The sequence below is a fragment of the Camelus ferus genome, chromosome 9 (genome assembly GCF_009834535.1).
Source record: "Camelus ferus isolate YT-003-E chromosome 9, BCGSAC_Cfer_1.0, whole genome shotgun sequence".
NCBI classification, from domain to species: Eukaryota; Metazoa; Chordata; class Mammalia; order Artiodactyla; family Camelidae; genus Camelus; species Camelus ferus.
In genome coordinates, this window is record NC_045704.1 from 29002167 (window position 1) to 29020897 (window position 18731).

General features: G+C 43.8%; 1 long non-coding RNA gene across 1 annotated transcript; it reads right to left on the reverse strand.

The window, feature by feature from the left end:
* Nucleotides 1-1101: 1101 nt before the first annotated feature.
* LOC116666071 lies at nucleotides 1102-7123 on the reverse strand. Its single transcript, XR_004322946.1, has 3 exons — nucleotides 7048-7123; nucleotides 3119-3124; nucleotides 1102-1115 (listed from the first exon to the last, which is right to left on the reverse strand). It is a non-coding gene; the product is annotated as an uncharacterized LOC116666071 (long non-coding RNA).
* Nucleotides 7124-18731: the final 11608 nt, after the last annotated feature.

Here is an 18731-nt window from a genome sequence, read left to right on the forward strand (position 1 = left end):
TAGTGGTTAAATCTCAATCTCCCAAATTTATCCCTTCCCACCCCATTTCTCCCGGTAACCATAAGATTGTTAACTATGTCTGTGAGTCTGTTTCTGTTTTATAGATGAGGTAATTAGTGTCCTCTTTTTTCTTTTTTTTTAAATTTAGATTCCACATATGAGTGATATCATAGAGTATTTTTCTTTCTCTTTTTGGCTTACTTCATTTAGAATGACAATCCCCAGGTCCATCCATGTTGCTGCAAATGGCACTATTTTATTCTTTTTTTAATCGTTGAGTAGTATTCCATTGTATAAATATACCACATCTTCTTTATCCAGTTATCTATTGATGGACATTTAGGTTGCTTCCATGTATTGGCTATTGTAAATAGTGCTGCTATGAACATTGGAGTGTCTGTATCTTTCGGCACCTTCCATTTCTACTGTGACTGAAATTCCTTGAGGAAAGAGACTGTGTCTTAATCAACTCAGTGCCTCCAGAGTGCCTAGCACAGTGCTCTCTCTGGACATGAGTTGAATTTCAACTCACGAGTCATGTCTCAAAAGTGTGAAAGAGCATGACAAGTTTGACAATGAAAAGGAGACAGGGCTGACTAGAGTGGGGACTCATGTAGGAGAGAAGAGGAAATGGGGCTACAAAATTACGGCTGGATAAATTCTCAAATGCCAAGATAGGGTACAGGGCCACACGTTACCTTTAAAGAGGGGACTAAATAATAAAGTCATCAAAGGACACATTTGTGCAACCAGAATGCATTCAGCCTTTTCAGCTGTCCAGACCATGGACAGATCATTTGGCAACAGGGGATTCGTATGAGCTGAAAAGACAGTATGCTTTGGAGATAGCGTGGGACGTTTCTGGCTTTAGCTTTTACTCTTGGTAACCTTCCAAGAATAATCAGTTAGATAGTTAAGCTCATTCCCCACAGGTGTGGATAATCAAGGTGCTAGTGAAAAGGATAAATGATGGCTGGAATGCTGCACATTCAGACAGTTATTGGGGGTGGACCCAGGACAAGCCAAGCCTGGCATTGATCTGATCTGCTTCCCCCCCCCCCCCCACAAACACACACACACACACACACACACACACACACACACACACACACACTCTCTTATGTTTAGCATCTCTTCTTAAAATCCTCAGAGGATCCTGGATTCTGAATAGGCTGTGAACTATTCTTTCAACCCAGTATACTTAATATATCCTAAACATAAACTCATTCTTGTCTTCCCTCAACCCTAATCTTCTTCCTGACTTACACATTTCTACTTTTCTTTTTTTAATAAGGCACCAGTATGTTCTCAATCTTCCAGGCCTGAAAGCTGACAGTCATCTTAGTCCCCACCTGCTATTGCTGCCTCCTCATTCACGAGGCTCCTAGTCTTGCCAGTTTCACCCTCATCATCTTGTCCTCTCCCTGATAACTCCATGTTCATATTTTCATTAAGGCTCATTTGAACAACTGTTACAATCACTCAAGCAGCCTTCATTTTTGAAACAACCTCAAACTTACCAAAAGTTGTAAAAACATTTGTTAAAAACATTTGAGAATAAGTTGTTAATATCATGCTCCATTACCCTTGAATACTTTAGGAACCACAGAAACCGTAATACAACCATCAAGTTCAGGAAATTTAAATTGATACATTATTACAATCTAATCTTCGGACTCCCTTCGAGTTTTCCCAACTGGTCCAAAGTTCTTTTTAGACTAAATAAAAGGATCCAGTTCAGGGTTACAGACTGTACCTAGCTGTTAGATCTAATCAGTCTTTTTCAGTCTGTTCAGCAGTGTCCATCTTTCCTTGACTTTGACCTTGATACCCTTGAAGACTACAGCCACTTGTTTTGTAAAATGTCCTTCAGTTTGGGTTTGTTTGATGTTTCCTCATGGTTAATCAGGATGTGCATCTTTGGCAAGAACACTGCAGAAATGATACAACATGCCTCTTATTGCATCTTATTAGGTAGAACATAATTATGACTTGTCCCATCACTGATGCTAACTTTCATATTTAATAAGGTGGTATCTATCAGGCTTTATAATGTTACTCTCCTTATCTTTGCAATTGACAAGGTTTTCTTGGTGGGGTATTTTGAAACCATGTAGATATTCTATTTCTCCTCAAACTTCCAACTTATTATGTCTCTCAGTATGAATTCATGGATTCCTATTTTAGCCAATTAGGTATCATCTGTTACTATCATTCATTTTGGTGCTCAAATTATCCAAAATTTGCATAGTGGGAGCCCCCTTAAGCTGGTTTCTGTGCCCTTTTGACATGACCCCATCAACATTTGAGCACCCAGGCTTGCCTTGCACCTGCCCTGCCCCAGCCCTGAGCTCAATCATTTCTCCAAGGAGCTCTGGCTTGTTTATAGAAGAATGATATTTAGAAACCCAGATTTGGTGTGCTCATTCGATAAGCTAGGGTGTCACTGCTCCGAGGCCTTCACAGTGCTGAGCTGGGGAATTTATATTTACACATTTATGGATGTAAATAAATATAGACATTTATTTACAAATAAATATAGACATATTTATTTACATATCTACTTACTCACTCTGGTTTTCTCTATTTCCATATTTGTAGCTCCCTTCTCTGACAATAATAAACCTGCCCCCAAGGACTTCCAGTTTCTGGTTCGCATGTAACCAGCTTGGAAGTCACCACTCTGTCCTAACAAGAAGCAGAAAGCTGAACAGACAGAAAAGTCAACTCTTGGATCTGGAAGGCAGTGGTGGTGGTGGTGGGAATATACAGGCCAAACCACTGCCCTCAGGATTGGATAGATAGGCAAATACAGGCAGTGTCAAGTCGCAGCTTACCAGAGCAGAGACTCACTGAGGAGTGGAAACCGCCGTGGGAAGCAGTGCCAAGGTAAAGTTGACAACTGTAATTGACAATTGCTACACACTCAGTAGGGACAACAGTGAGAGTTGAAAACCTCAGGGGGGTTTACCTTTAGGAACTCCACTAAGTTCCCACAGTAAAACCAGAGGAAAATGCCCTTTTGCTTCTGGCAGAGGCAGGGGAAAAGGAATCATTTTGAAATACACCAGAGCACTTTGTTCTTAGCCAGCCCTGCTCTCGGGAGAAACTAGTTAACTAGAGCCTAACCTGCTAGGGGTATTAGCAGAGCCTAACTGACCCGGGGAAAGGAAATATCCAATTCCACTCTCTAGCCATCCTGTCCTGCCTAAGGAGGTAGGAGAAAACTGAGAAACTCTTGTGAAGTTCACAGTCCAGAGGCACAGGCTCACTAAACTTCTGAAACCTACTCACAGGACTGTGGAAGGCTTCCCCTCCCCCAACACCTCCTCACCTCATTACCAAAGATCTATTTACAGCAGTTCCTCTTACCCAGTATGCCATGCCTAGCTATGAAGAAAAAATTACAAAGCATACCAAAAGGCAAAAGGCACAATATGAAGAGACAGAGCAGGCATAAGAACCAGATATGGCAGGAATGTTGGAATCATCAGACCAGGAATTGAAAACAACTGTGATTAATATAGTAAGATCTCTAATGGATAAAGCAGACAGCACAGAAGAACAGAGGGGCAAAGTAAGCAGAGAGATGGAAATCCTAAAAAAGAAACCTGCCTCCCATGATCCTTATCACACTTACTTATAATCAGTTCTTCTGTATGTAATCGATCTCCCATTGCGGCTGCCCTTCCCACCAACATGGACACAGCTTCACTCCATCCAGTCTCTGACACCCCCCACTGGACTGCTGCCCTGCTGTACCTTGTGTGACACCTTCTTCAATGACTAGGACCTGCCACCCCTTGTGGAGACGCATCGTACCCGACTGCTAGCACTCTATGCCAAGCTGCCCTTCCCTCAAACTACACAGAACCCTTCTTCATCCTTCAGCATACAGTGCTGGGATGCCTCCTGTGTGGGTGTCTTTTTCACCCTCCTGTGGGGCTCTGATACTCTGTGCTGGTCTGTCTCCCCAAAATGTCCTCATCATCCTTCTCAGGCTTCAAGATCTCACACATGCCATTCCCCTGTGGTAATGTTCTTGAGTTGTCTATCTCCAATCTCTTCCCACGTGTGAAACGAAGCTCTGAACATGGCATTCCCCTGCTCAGAAAACCTTCAGAGGAAACACCCTGTATTCAAAAGCCTGTGGAAAAAAATCCCTGTGTTCATTTCAACTTTGAACCCTTCCCTAATCTGAGACCAATTTATTATGCTTACCACTATTGATTTTCATGCAAACCATAGTTCTCTTGGACCTGACTACTTAATATTTCTCTAGTGCAGCTCTTAATATTTCTCAAGTGCACCTCACAATATTTTTATTCTAAGTCCAGACTCCTGCAGCCTGTTTGCTCTAATGACACTACCCTGAGTTCTTGCACATCCAACATCTGTCTTCTTTATAGTATCAGCTCAAATGCTACCTCATCTATGAGGAATTTCTTGACTGTCATCCACTCCGAATTCAGATACAAGTTTTTGAGTGTTTTCATGTACCTTACACTGTCTGTAACACTTTTATGAGGTACATAAGCATATAGAAAGGGGGCCAATATCAGGAAAATGCAAATTAAAGCCATAATGAGATTTTACTACACACATATTGAAATGGCTAGAGCTATGACAATATAATACCAAGTGCTGGTAAGGATATGAAATAACTGTGTGCATGCATACAATATATACATGTAATTGCATACATATACATACATATTTATGTCAGGTTTACTAAGGCATAACAGACATGTAGTAAAATTTGCCCTTTTTAGTGTACAATTCTATGAGTGTGCAATCACGTAATCACCACTCCATCGCTTCATAGGCAATTCTTCCCCAAACTCAGTCCCAGCAACCACTGGCCTGCTTTTTTCATAAAAATGGAATCATGCACAGAGAATCATATATCCTTTGAGTTTGGCTCTTTTCATGCATTTCAGATTGATCCATGTTGTGGGAAGCAATTCTCATTCTTTTTTATTGCTGAATTGTTGTACAGATTAATCATGTTTTGGTCAAAAATACCCAAGTTTCAACAAAAGATCACAAAACATACAAATAAACAGGGACACTGGGACCAATCAAAAAAATGAAACAAAACTCTAGAAATTGACCCTAAAAATATACATATCTCTGAATTACCTGAGAAAAGGTCAATTTACCAGGAAGAGAGAACAATTATAAAGCTATAGGCACCAAACATCAGAGTTTCTAAATATATGAATCAAACTTGGCACAACTGAAGTGAGAAATAGACAGTTCTACAATAAAGGCAGGAAACTTCAATACCCTTACTATCAATAACAGAACAACCAGACAGAGGATCAATTAGGAAACAAAGGACTTGAACAACACTATAGATGAATTGACCTAACAGACATATGCAGAGCATTACACTAAGTCAACAGAATACATAGTCTTCTCAAGTGTACGTGGAAAGTTCTCCAGGATAGACCACCTGTTAGGCCACAAAACAACTCTTAAAACCTCAATTATCATCTTACTATCTTAAATTCTTTAAAAAGAGTGAAATCATACCAAGTATCTTTTCCAATTGCAGTGGAATGAAGTTAGAAATCAATAGTAGAAAGAAATCTGGGAAATCCACAAATACATAGAAACTAAAGAGCATACTCTTAGACAACCCATGGGTCAAAGAAGAAATAATAGGGAAATTAGAAAATATCTCAAGACAAATAAAAGTGAAAGTACAACACAATAAAGCTTACGGATGCCATGAAAGCACGTTAAAGAGGGAAGTTTGTAGCTGTAAATGCTTACATTAAAAAATGGAATGATCTCAAATCAACAATCTAATTTGACACTTCAAGGAACCAGAAAAAGAACAAACCAAACTCAAAGTTAGCAGAAGAGAGGAAATAAAAGAGCAGTGGTAAACAGAATAGAGAATATAAAAAAATGAAAAAAAAAGAAAGAAAGAAATCAATAAAATTAAATTATCTTTTTTAAAAAAAAATCAATAAAATTAAAAAATCCTTAGCTGGTTTAATAAAAATGAGAAAAGATTTAGATAAATAAAATCATAAATGAAAGACAGAACATTACAAGTGATGCCACAGAAATAAAAAGGATTATGAAAGATTAGTATGAGCAATTAAATGAAAAAAAATTGGAAATTAAAAGAAATGGAAAAATTTCTAGAAAAGCACAATGTGCCAATATTGAACCAGTAAGAAATAGAAAATCAGCATAGACTCTGTAATTAGTAGAGATTGAATCAGTAATGAAAACCTTCCCAGTAAAGAAACCAAGGACCACATGACTTCTCTGGAGAGTTCTAGCAACATTTAAAGAATTAACACCAATCCTCCTCAAACTCTTGACAAGAAATGAAAAAGAGTCAACACTTCCAAACTCATTCTATGGGGCCATTATTACCTTGACACCAAAGTCAGACAAAGATACTACAAGACAAGACAAAAAACCCTCCCCCCGGAAAACCTCCACAAACCCCTACAGAAAAAATATGTTTAATTAATATGGATGCAAAAATCCTCAACAAAATACTAGCAAGCCTAATTCAACAGCACATTAAAAGGATTACAAACCATGATGTAGTGGGATTTCTATCTGGAATGCAAAGATGGCTCAACATACAAAAATCAATCAATCTAATATACCACATTAACAGAATGAAGGGAAAAAAAAAAACACATGTTCATTTAAATTGATACAAAAAAAGCAGTGACAAAATTTAACTGCTTTTGATGATAAAAATAGTCCACAAGTTAGGAATAAAGGGAAACAACTTCAACATAAGAAAGGCTATATATGAAAAGCCCACAGCTAATATCATACCTAATGGTGAGAGACTGAAAACTATTCCTCTAAGATCAGGAGTGAGACAGAGTGCCTCCTCTCACCACTTCTTTTCAACATAGTAGTGAAAGCCCTAGCTAGAGCAATTAGTCAAGAAAAATAAATGAAACACATCCAGTTAGAAAGGAAGAAATAAAATTATATGTTTGCAGACAGCATGATCTTACATACAGAAAATTCTCGAGATTCCACAAAAATTGTTCAAACTAATAAATGAATCAGCAAAGTTGCAAGATGCAAAATCAACCCACAAAAAACAGTTGTATTTCTACACACTAACAATGAACAACGAGAAAAGGAAATGACAAAATCAATTCCATTTACAATAGTGTGAAACAAAGTACTCAAATAAACTTAATCAAGGAGATTAAAGCCTTGTACACTGGAAACTAAAAAGCATTGCTGAAAGAAATGAAAAAAACACAAATAAGTGGAAAGGCATCTTTTGTTTATGGACTGGAAGGCTTCGTATTTTTAAAGATTTCAAAACTTCCCAAAACAATCTACACATTCAATGCATTCTCTATCAAAATCTCATTGGAATTTTTTTGCAAAAATAGAAAAATCCATGCTAAAATTCACATGGGATCTCCAGGGAACCTATATAGCCAAAACAATCTTGAAAAACAAGAACAAAGTTGGAAACCTGATTTCTAAACATATTACAAAGCTACAGGCATCAAAACAGAGTGATACTGGGAAAAAGACAGACATACAGACTAAAGGAATAGAATAGAGAGCCCCAAAACACACCCTTGTGTATACAGTCAAATGATTTGTTAAAGGAGTGCCAAAGCCACTCAGTAGGGGAAGGACAAATGGCGCTAGGAAAACCTGATATTCACATACAATGCACTGTTGATAAGATTGTAAAATGGTGCAGCCACTATGCAAAACAGTATGGAAGTGCCTCAAAAAAATTAAAACTAGAATTATCATATATGATCCAGCAATTCCACTTTTGGATAGATATCCAAAAGCATCAAGAGCAGACTCTTGAATAGATATTTGTATCCTGTGTTCACAGCAGCACGAGCCCTACAGCCACGAGATAGAAAAAACCCAAGCGTCCACTGTTAAATTAACGAATAAACAAAATGCAGCATACACATATCTACTAATTTACTAGGACGGTTGTAGCAAAATACCACAAACTGGGTGGCTTAAACAACAGAAATTTGTTTTCTCACAGTTCTGAAGCCTGGAAGTCTAAGATCAAGGTGCCAGCAGGGTTGCTTTCTACTTTGGCTTCTCTCTTTGGTTTGCAGAAGGACACAGCTTGCTGTGCCCTCATAATGCCTTTTCTCTCTGTGCCTTTGCCTGCCTAGTGTCTCTTCCTCTTCTTTAAGGACACCAGTCCTGATGGATTGGGACTTCACCCTCATGGCCTCATTTAACCTTAATTACCTCATTGGAAGCTGTATCTCCAGATACAATCACAATGCGGCTTAGGACTTCAACATACAAATTTTAGGGAGACCCGAATCAGTCCATAACAAGATTCAATGGAATATTATTCAGGCTTAAAAATGGAGGAAACATGCTGCAACATGTATGAACCTTGAGGATATTATCATTTAATGTCCTACTAAAAAGATCTCTATGATCTGATTGTAATACTTGCCACCTGTCCTGCCACACAGAGCACTCAGCCCTCCTAACCACGTGCTGTCCTGTCACATGCCCCTGGGCCTTTGCACATGGCTCTCCTCTCTCCTGGAATGCCTTTCCTTCACTCCTTCCATCAGGGGGACCTTAATCCATTCTTCCAAGCCCACCCACAGCACTGTCTTTGAGGCTCCTGTCCCTGAGAGAGAGTTCATTTCTCCTCTTCTGTGCTCCCCAGTTCTTTGTAGGACACACTATGTTACAACTGTCTTTCTGCCTGCCCCTCTCCACTAATTACAAGTTCCCAAAGGCACAAAAGTCACCCGTACCTAGGACAGCGGCCATGTACAGTAGTTAGTCAGTAACATCTGTTGAATGAATGTAGGTGCAGGTGTGTAAACGGTGGTGGGAGAATTGAGACCACCGTGACTCAGAGTGGGTGAGGCCACCTAGTCCACTATTGGCATAGTGTGGCATGTGTATAAAAAGTGGCCCACGGGATGACTTTAGGGTCCCATGGATGGACATGATTTTTAAAGTTATAAATTTATTTTAATGTATCCGAAACTATATAACTACATCTCAAACCTCTGCTTTCACGAAACTCATGGCCTCTCATGAAGCCAAGTAGAAAGCAGTGAGCCAATTTAGCAAAGGCTATTGAGTAAATAATACTAAAGGTGGTACATGGACCCAGTAAAAATCCCAAATGGCTAAAGATTGAGACACACTGGGTTAGTCTTTGGCCTCACCCTTGGGTAAAATTATAGACTGATGTTCCCAATGACCCTTGGAGAGTATTTTCCATGATTCATCCTATTTTTCAGTCTTCACCAGCAGAAGGGACGGGGTGAGCTGGGGAGAAAGATAAAGGTGTCCTCACTGTGTCTCCGCCCGTCTCTGGAGATGCTGTCTTTGATTTTTTTCCAAGTGAGGGCTGATGAGCCATTCTCTCTGAGAATATCAGTGAGTTCCTTTCAGAGCCAAGCTCATCAGCATTTCTGGTGATTGTGCATTGTGGTGTCTGCAAACAAGTGATCTATATTCCACAGGCCTCTCCACCAAGATGTTTGTAAGAACCAGTTAAAAAGATGGGCTTTGGCTGGCTTCCAAGTCACGAAGACATAAGTCCTCTTTTGAAAATGTTATTTATGCCTAAAGCTGACCTTATAGAATGGAGTGGGTGGGGGCAGGTGCCCACCAGGAGGGGTGGGGCGGCAGGGGGAGGAAGTGTGAGATGGGGGCAGGAGGTAGTGGTGGGTTTTTTTTGTGTTACAGAAAGATTCTTTGACTTACGAAAGGATTAATCACAGGGCTCCTTTTAAACTGAAAGTTTCATGCATTTTAAAAGAGGATTTGATTTACAAGAAACTTTTCAGGAACACAGCTGCTGGGCAAAACAAGCTATTTCCACTGACTTGAAATCCGTTTTATGAGCCAGGAGTCTGGGGCGTCAGGGGGAGTGATAAAACTCCTTTAGTTTTTAATTGATGAGTGATATTGACTAGCACAGTTAGAGGCCTGGGTATTGGGCCTGGGCCAGTGTGTTTCTGTAGTAAATACATGTGAATGCACTGAGTGCTTGAGTATTGATTCATTTATGTACCTGTTTGGGTTTTGATTTTCAGGGCTTTGTACTTTGCAGCTTTCGAGCCAAGCTGGCTTTCACAGAAGCCCGTGTCAGAATGTACAGCCTAAATCATCTGGCACATAGCCTCTGGGGAGGGGGCCTGGTCAGACTGCAAGGACTGGGCTAAAAGAGGAAAAGAGGGGAGGCGGGGAGCCTGGGAGGTGAGAGGGCTGCACAAGTGAGGAGATGCCATCTTTGTCTTGGAAACAAACCTCAGGGAATCTTCCAAGCCCCTCCCCTGCCCCATGCAGACTGCTAATAGCTATCTCCCTCCCAATTGTCCCACTCCATTGAGTTTTTATTATCACCTCTGTCTTGTGGAAATTCCACACAAGCCCTGGGGTCTTTAAATGATTCCTGCTCCCTGCTGCCCTGGTACAATAGCAGAGCATCAGGCTGAGAGCTTCCAGAAAGAGAGAGTGCCCTCCTGCTGAGCTTAACTCAGATCGCAACCAGGCAAAGAAAACCCTAAGAGGCCTTTGTTCCACAGGTTCTAAGACCCACCTTGAACACTGTCCATGGGATTTCATCTTGGAGCTGGTAAAATAAGGGTACCGCTCATGAAAAAGAGCTGCTGCTCTCAGACCGTAAAGATATCAGAAATCTAGTTATCAATGGCTAATGATTACTGAGGATCAAAGAGGTGGAAAATTTCTAGGCATTGTAGTTTGTATAATTAGGGGGAGAAAAAAACCCATGCAGAGTGACCTCAGGAAGCTTACAATCCGTCAGGAGAGAAAGGACAGAGTGGCTGGTACATTGCTCTGCCTGAGGAGAGCATCCCCGCTCAGCAGACCCACCTCCCCTCCCTCGACTGTGTGGCTCTCGGTGACTCGCTTTAGCTGATGAAACATGAAGATGCCTCAGAGACACAGCTGTGCTTTGCTGGACTCTCTCCCTTCCTTCAGGCAAGCGCGGTGGTTCTCTGTCAACTGGGCTCTGAGTGAGAACAACAAAGATGCCAATGTCGGTGGCAAAGTCCCCATCTAACCTGTGGGGCCCGGTGGCAGGACCAAGAGACTCATCTTAAGCCCTGAATTTGAATGATGTTTGCGACCACAGCGTAAGCTATTCCCTGACTCACACTCTGCCTCAATTCTGAGTAGCTGCAAAGAAGCTTACACGGCTCTTAACTAACTAATGTTAACTTATCCTCATATCACATGAAGTACCTGATAAATGCTTAGGAAATCAATATATGTGCACAGAATTTGGGAAAACAAAAGGACCCTTGAGATTTGTCCAACGCAGGTATTTTACCTTTGACATTCTGCTATATTTGCTTGTTAACATCTCTCTCCATCTGCTCCTGTGTCCATCCATCACCCCACCGGGGGCTGATGCATTTCAAGTAAGTTTCCCCTGCAGTGCTTTTATTTATATACATATTTATTTTTGTTTTATAATCTTGTTTTTATTGAAGTATGGTTGACGTACAATATTATTTAAGTTACAAGTGTACAATAAGGCGATTCACACTTTTTAAAGGTTATACTTCATTTACAGTTATTATAAAGTGTCGGCCATATCCCCTGTGTTGTACCATATATATAATCTATATCTATCTATATATATACCATGTGTAGTTTAATTTACACCTAATAGCTGGTACCCCTTAATCCCTTACCCCTGTATTGCCCCTCCCCCTCCTCTCTCCCTGTTGGTAACCGCTAGTTCTCTGTATCTGTGAGTCTGCTTCTTTTTTGTTATATTTTATTATATCAGAAAAAGGAAGAACTGCAGTGCTTTTATTTATTTATTTATTTTTATTTTTTATTTTTTATTTTTTTAACATCTTTTATCGATTTATAATCATTTTACAATGTTGTGTCAAATTCCAGTGTTCAGCACAATTTTTCAGTCATTCATGGACATATACACACTCATTGTCACATTTTTTTCTCTGTGAGTTATCATAATATTTTGTGTATATTTCCCTGTGCTATACAGTGTAATCTTGCAGTGCTTTTAAATGATTATCTTTTATGTTACTCACTTTGGCCTGGATGGGACAATTGTACTGTTGACTTCATTTAGTTGAGGCTTAAATGATATAAGAACTATTCAAAAAGCTAAAAGCAGCATTCAAGGATGCTCAGGTGCTAAGTGTTTACTGAGAACGTTAGGGAAGGACACCATATTCTGTGGGGTCTCGGGGCTCAGTCACGGAGACCAAGATCAATCACTGTCTCTGTGTTGGAGGGGCTTGGGGGCTTCACTAAGGGAACAAAGTTTAGGCTTCATTTTATGGTGCTGATACCTGCAATTTTAATGTAGCCTCAGGATCACCGAAGACCATCTTTGTCAATAGGCACACACACAGACTTGAGCTCATTAGTTTGCTTAGTTCCCTCTCTTCAAACCCCCAAGGTATGCAGTACAGACACAGAGATCCCTGCTTTCTAAGAGCACAGCGGTACCCACACACGAGCTCATGTTCATTTGAACACTGCCAGAGTGCTGCACGACAGAGCGTGAAGGAAATCAGTGATTGGAAAGATGACATGGAGCAGAATGGGCCCTTCCAGCTCTGCGTCCTCAAATGCCTTTTGAACCCCGAGGACCAGTTTGGGGAGGTGGGGAGAAAAATCCTCTCTTTGCCAGCATGGACCAGGGCTAATGAGCAAAGCGTCGAAGGGGCAGAAGAAGCGCCACGCTGGGCTGGTGGTATCCATGGCAACTCGGGTGCCTGGTGGAGTTAATAACCCTGTTTTTCAGATCTCAGCTGCGCTCCTTTGGTGGGGGAGAAGGGGGCTGGGCTTGACTCCTTTTAAAACTTGTATGAATTTCCCAGTTGGTGCATCGTGTCAGAGGCGCCAGTCCCTTCCTCTTACATAACGCAGCAGGGCTGACTCCATGGGGTGCGACAGGCCTGAGAGACCTGGAGGCCATAAGGGCTTTGGACAGCCTTTGGGGTTCCCTGCGGACACAGAGCAGTGTTTGTTTCAAACAGCCCCTTCCCAACAGATGAAAAAATGGCCTCCTTTACTACATCCCAAAGTCAAGTCTGCTTTGTGCCAAGTCATCTCCCGCACTCGCCTTCTTCTCCTGGTATCTGGAGTCATGGCTGCCTGAATGCCCTGCAGCAGTTTAGACTCTGGAGTTGGACAGCTCATGCTCAGAGCCCAGCTCGGCCACTCACAGCTCACTCATCCTCCCTGTGCCTCGGGTTACCCACCTCTACAAGCACAAGGACTGGGTTGCCTGGGTAGGATTATCCGTGTCCAGCGTTTAGAACAGTGCCTGGCATATGTTATAGTGGGGGAATTCACTGAGGGCTGAGGCTCACCTGGGGGTGAGGTGGGATGTGTGTGTGTGTAGGGGGGTTGTGACTGCAGGTGACACAGTGAGGTGGGGGAGGCTGTCATAGGAAGATGAGCTAATGATTCTATGACTGGAAATAGCTCAAGCTTGTCAATTCCTCCTCACCTCCACCTCCATCCTGCAAACCTCCCCCATCTTAGCAAATGACATATCCACCCATCCCATTACCAGAGCCAACAGCCTGGTGGTCACTGGTAACTCCACTCTGTGCCTCCCTTTCCCAGCCAATCACCACATCCCATCAGCTATTGGATTATTAATTGATTCCTTCAGTACATATGAATTGGGCTTCTACTGTGTGTTAGACATTGTTCTAGGCACTTAGATATATCAGGTCACAGAGCAGCCCAAACACCCCTACCTTCATGGAGCTAGATGGGGGAGACAGAAAATAAACACAACAAAGAAGCAGTTTCTGTAGTATGGTCAGTGTCCTGCTGCCAAAGACCACACAGATGTAACTGAGCAAGTTGGGTTTATTGCTCATTGTCCTGAAGGGGACGCCCCATGATTCCCCTGGTGCATTGTCTCTGTCACTGCATCAGGGGTAAACTGAGCACACGTCACTGCAGGTGTGTTCCTGGCAGTCTACAGCCGGGGGCACTGACAGTTTATTAGAAGATAAGCCCCATAGAACAAGCAAAGCAAGGTATAGCAGTGGGAAGGGGGCCTCAGAGGTCCTGTCGGGGGAGGATTCAGTAGCAAGTGGGTGGCTGTGGTCAGCTTCGCTGGGAAGGTAAGATTTGATCAAAAAGGTGGAGAACAGAGGGCATGCAGGCGGAGGCAGCAGCCCGACAGAAAGCCCTAAGGGGGAGGCGGGCGTTCCAGGCACTGCGAGGCCGGTGAGGCTGGAGCCACGTGGCTGGCGGGTCACCTGGAATGAGCAGGGAGGTAGCAGACCAGATCTCCTAAGGCCTTGTGAGGACTTGGGCTTTTACACAGAGGTGAATGGGGAGCCACTGGAGGGTCCTGAGCAGACGCACGGTGTGATCTGATTGATGATGTTTCACAGAATTGCTTAGCCTACTGAATTGAGATAAATTGTTGGTGCTGAAGGACCCGGTGAACGGTGACAGCAGGGAATCCCCCATTTCCCTCCACTCCCTCCCCCACCACACTCAGGATGACCCCCCAGTGCCCTTAGAGAGAAAGACGACTCCCTAACACAAGTTATGCCTTCCTGCCTGAGCTGCCCTCCCTCCAGGACCACGCTCCTCCCCGTCCTCCTTTCTTGCTCCCTCCCCCACCGGGCACATTTTGTTCCAGTCACACTGATTTTCTTTGTGTTATAAACCCTGTGCTGCAATAGCACATGCTCCCTGAACTCTTGAGTCCAGGATCAGCTGCCTGTGAGGTGCTGCTGCCCTCCAGAACACCCCTCCAATGGTCACTCATTCTTCCCCCTCCACCACCGCAACACACACACACACACACACACACAGACACACACACACACGCCCCGACTATAACTCCCTACATGCAGGAACCGTGTCTATCTCACTGGTAGTGTAACTCTGTGCCCAGCACTGTGTCTGGTCTGTAAGATATTCCCTAATTATTTTAAACAAATAAATGCATGTATGTACGTAGGCTCAGGGCCGGCACTTTACGCACTGTTTCTAAACTTCACAAGAAGCCTGGGAGATTTGTAAATTATCCTCGCTATACAGAGGATGAAATGGAAGCTGAGAGGCCTTGGCCAGGCCCCTGTCACTAACCTCTCCGAGCTGCACTTTCCTCCTTTGTAAAGTTGGGATAATCTTACCAGACTTCGTGGGGGCTAGAGGAAAGCACAAGCTGGGCTGGCCACATCACCACTTGCTTCCTGGCCCTCCCTTCATTCCCAGCCCCCATCTGGCAATACAGAACCCTGGGGACCTGGAGTCAGAGGGAAGGCTGGTGGCTAGGCTGGGATGTCAGAGTTTTAGGGGTTCAGAAGCAGCCAGGGCAGCAGGGAAAGAAGCTGGGAGATGCAGCAAGAGGCCCTGATCTTCGCAAGATGTGGGTCCCAATGCCCATCAGACCCTCTGAGGATACAGTCACATTTATGGGGAGCAGTGGGGTGCTGCTGAGTTTGGAGCTCAGCTCCCAACCTGAGGCCCCATCAGAGGTCTGCAGGGCTGGCCAGCTGGGCTCAACTGCACCTCTGGGGCTGCAGACCCAGGTGACTATTGTGAAGCCCCAGGGAGGCTGGGTAGGTGTCCTGCAGAATTCAGTCCAGCTGGCACCCTCCTTGCTTGAACTCCCTGTGACCTCCTAAAATTCTGCCTCTGCGGGCAAGGCTCCCGGAATCTCAGGTGGGCATTCTCCCTGTATCTTTCCTCAGGCCCTTCACTCACCCTGGCAAACCCCCTCCCCACACTGTCCCCACTCTAACGATCATAATCCACCTTACATACGTACACACAAAGATGTTTGCATTTAAAACCCTACTCATCCTAAAAGACCTGGCTGGAATTGGACCTCTTCCTGGAACCTCCTTTTGATTTCTCCATCCTCTCCATCCGGAGGATTCATTGCTTCCTCCTCTGCCTGCCTGTCAGCTCTTGTTTGTACCCTTTATCACTCTGCTCACTCAGCAGGTAAAGTCAAGAAGTAAGCAGCCTCGGGGGAAGGCAATAGGGACTGAGAGGGACCAGGGCAAACTGGGGAGCACATGCCCCACCCCAGAGCGGCAGCCAGTTCTCTCCTCAGTGACTGTTGCCTTGTGGAGTGTGGGCTCAGTGCTGCCACATCTGACACACTTAGAAACTTGGCATTGATCGTGAAACATCCTGTCTCTTCAATACTGGCAATTAAATCCAATTTAGACAAAAACACCATAAGGGACGAGCGAAAATATGGCTGGGACCCAACCAGGTCATGACCCTTTTTTCATTTTTATCATACCTAAGATGGTGAGGAACTTGAGGGTGAGTCAAACAGGTAGAGCAGAAGTTGAAAACTGGGACTCAGTCCTCTTTGGAAAGTTCACCTGGTAAGCTGTGTCTCCTCCTAGTACTTACGACCAGGTCACTTTCCATAAGGGGCCCAGGTAGGGCTTAAGGAACTGGTGCCTGGGGTGCTGAAATGCCCTCAGGGTCTTCCAGTTGTAACTGGCATCTTAGCTCAGTGCCGGGTACACAGCAGGTGCCTAATAAATGCATGTGGAATGGATGCATATTAAATGGGCACTTACTTGTTCTAGAGAAAGAGGGAGACTGGTGCTCTAAAAAGTACAGAGAACTGGGCCCAAATTTTGGTTTCTCCATTTTTGGGATGCGAAGTTGGGTAAGTTATTTAACCTTTTTAATTCTGTTTCATTGTTTGAAAAGAGATAATGTAGTTAAAGTCTTGGCACATAATAGACAATTAATAACAGCTATTAAAACAGGGATTGTGCAGAACATTATGTGCCCTTAGCCACTTGGTTCCTGGGCAAGTGTGACCCAAGCAGGGCCATTCAGAGTCATGGTAGACTCCTTTGCTGGGATGATTGCTGGAAGTATTGGCAGAGAAAAACTCTCCTTCCTGGGGAGACTAACCTGGCAAGATGTAGGCTTGGAGCTGGAGCTGCTGGGACCCGTTCTTGTAGCACGTGAAGATAGCCCCCCGGCACAACGGTGGGCATGGAAGAAAGCAGAGACTACATAGAGAAACCCATGTCTGGCAATATGTTTTGGACATTTGGATGCAGCTGTGCCTGAAGCTGGACTGCCTCTAAGCTCCTCAGGCCCAGGGTCCAATATGTCCCCTTTTTGGCTTAAGCCACGTTCAGTTGGGTTTCTGTCATCTGCCCTCCAGAGTTTTGACCAATATAATCCTCTGTAAGTGAGAAAGGGGACCTGAGGAAGACAATGAGTTATTTCTAAATGTATGTGCTTGGTGGGGATTTGGACAAGTGACTTCTCTGTCAATCAGAGGTCTACAAACAAGATTATACTGTATAGCACAGATAAATATAGACAAGATCTGGTGGTAGCTCACAGTGAAAAAGTATGTGACAATGAATATATGTATGTTCATGTATAACTGAAAAATTGTGCTCTACACTGGAAACTGGCCCAACATTGTAAACTGATTATAACTCAATTAAAAAAAAAATCAGAGGTCTACATTTGTACAGCTGTTTTTTTATGGGTGGAACAAAGTGGTTTCCAAAGGGATCAGATTCCAAAGGGATCAGATTCCAAAGGGATCAGATCTGTTCATGTGAAGGGCTAACCCATGACAGCCCAGCCTTTCTGATCAGAGCAGGGGGCAGATGTTATGAATATGGTGTGTTTGTGAAACCGTTCTTACAGATTCCTAACTCCAAATCCTTAAAAGCAGGAGGATCTCTGTTTTACAAGAGTTATTTAAAACCAGAAGTGACAGAGGACCTCTGATGATGCTTCTACATGGTTTGGCAGCCAGCTGCTGTCCCAGCCTTGCAGGTCACTGTGAAAGATGGGATCCAAGGTGGACAGGCATCCTTGTCTGTCCTGAGCTGCTCTGATTCCTGATCGACATGCAGGGGTTCATAAGTCATGACTCTGAGTCAGCCACGAGCGCATGGCAGCTGTAACCCTTGCCTCCAGCACCCCGGTGTAGTGCTGCAGCATCTCACCTGCATGTTTGAACCATTCTCACGTGTCTCTACCCTCGGGCGTTCTCTGCACACCACCCTGGGCTCTGCCGAAGGGAGCTAAAATAAGCCCTTGTTTTAGCAGCCCTCTGGAGCAAGGCTGACACTCTCCTGCAGGAGAATGGGGGTGGGTGGGGGTGGGGGCAGGGCAGGGAGAAAGGAAATCCCTCCCTCCCAAAGAGGACTTGGCAGAAAGCCTGTTTCAGGCTGTTTTTGACAGTTCCAGGCCAGGAGTCACAGGACTGTAGCTGGAGAAATCACAAGAAGCACATTTTTGTTATCACATCAAAATATTCCAGGGAGCCAGGTTGTAGAGGCAAGTTATGTGTCGTCACTGACATCAAAGGAGAAGAAGAAATAACTGGTCTGGCTCAGGTGCTGAAGCTCTCATCATGGGGAGAAAGACGAACATTTACGGAGCCCCAGCGATAGCAACAACAAATATTTACTGGGTGCTTTGCAAGTGCACTAAATATTTGATGGGTACGAACCCAGTCATCCCTCTGCTCATCCCTCTGATTATCTTTACGCTTATTATCCCAGTTTAAAGATGAGGCCATGGAGGCTCAGAGGGGCCAGGTGATGTGCCCCAGGTTCATCAAGGTAAGTGGTCGAGGCCGTATTGCCTGGCCCAGAGCCCATGCTCTTCCTCGCAGCGCTGAGAGGCCCTGACTGGAAGTGGGGGGGGGGGGGGTTCCTCCTTCCTGCCCCAGGCTCTGTGCT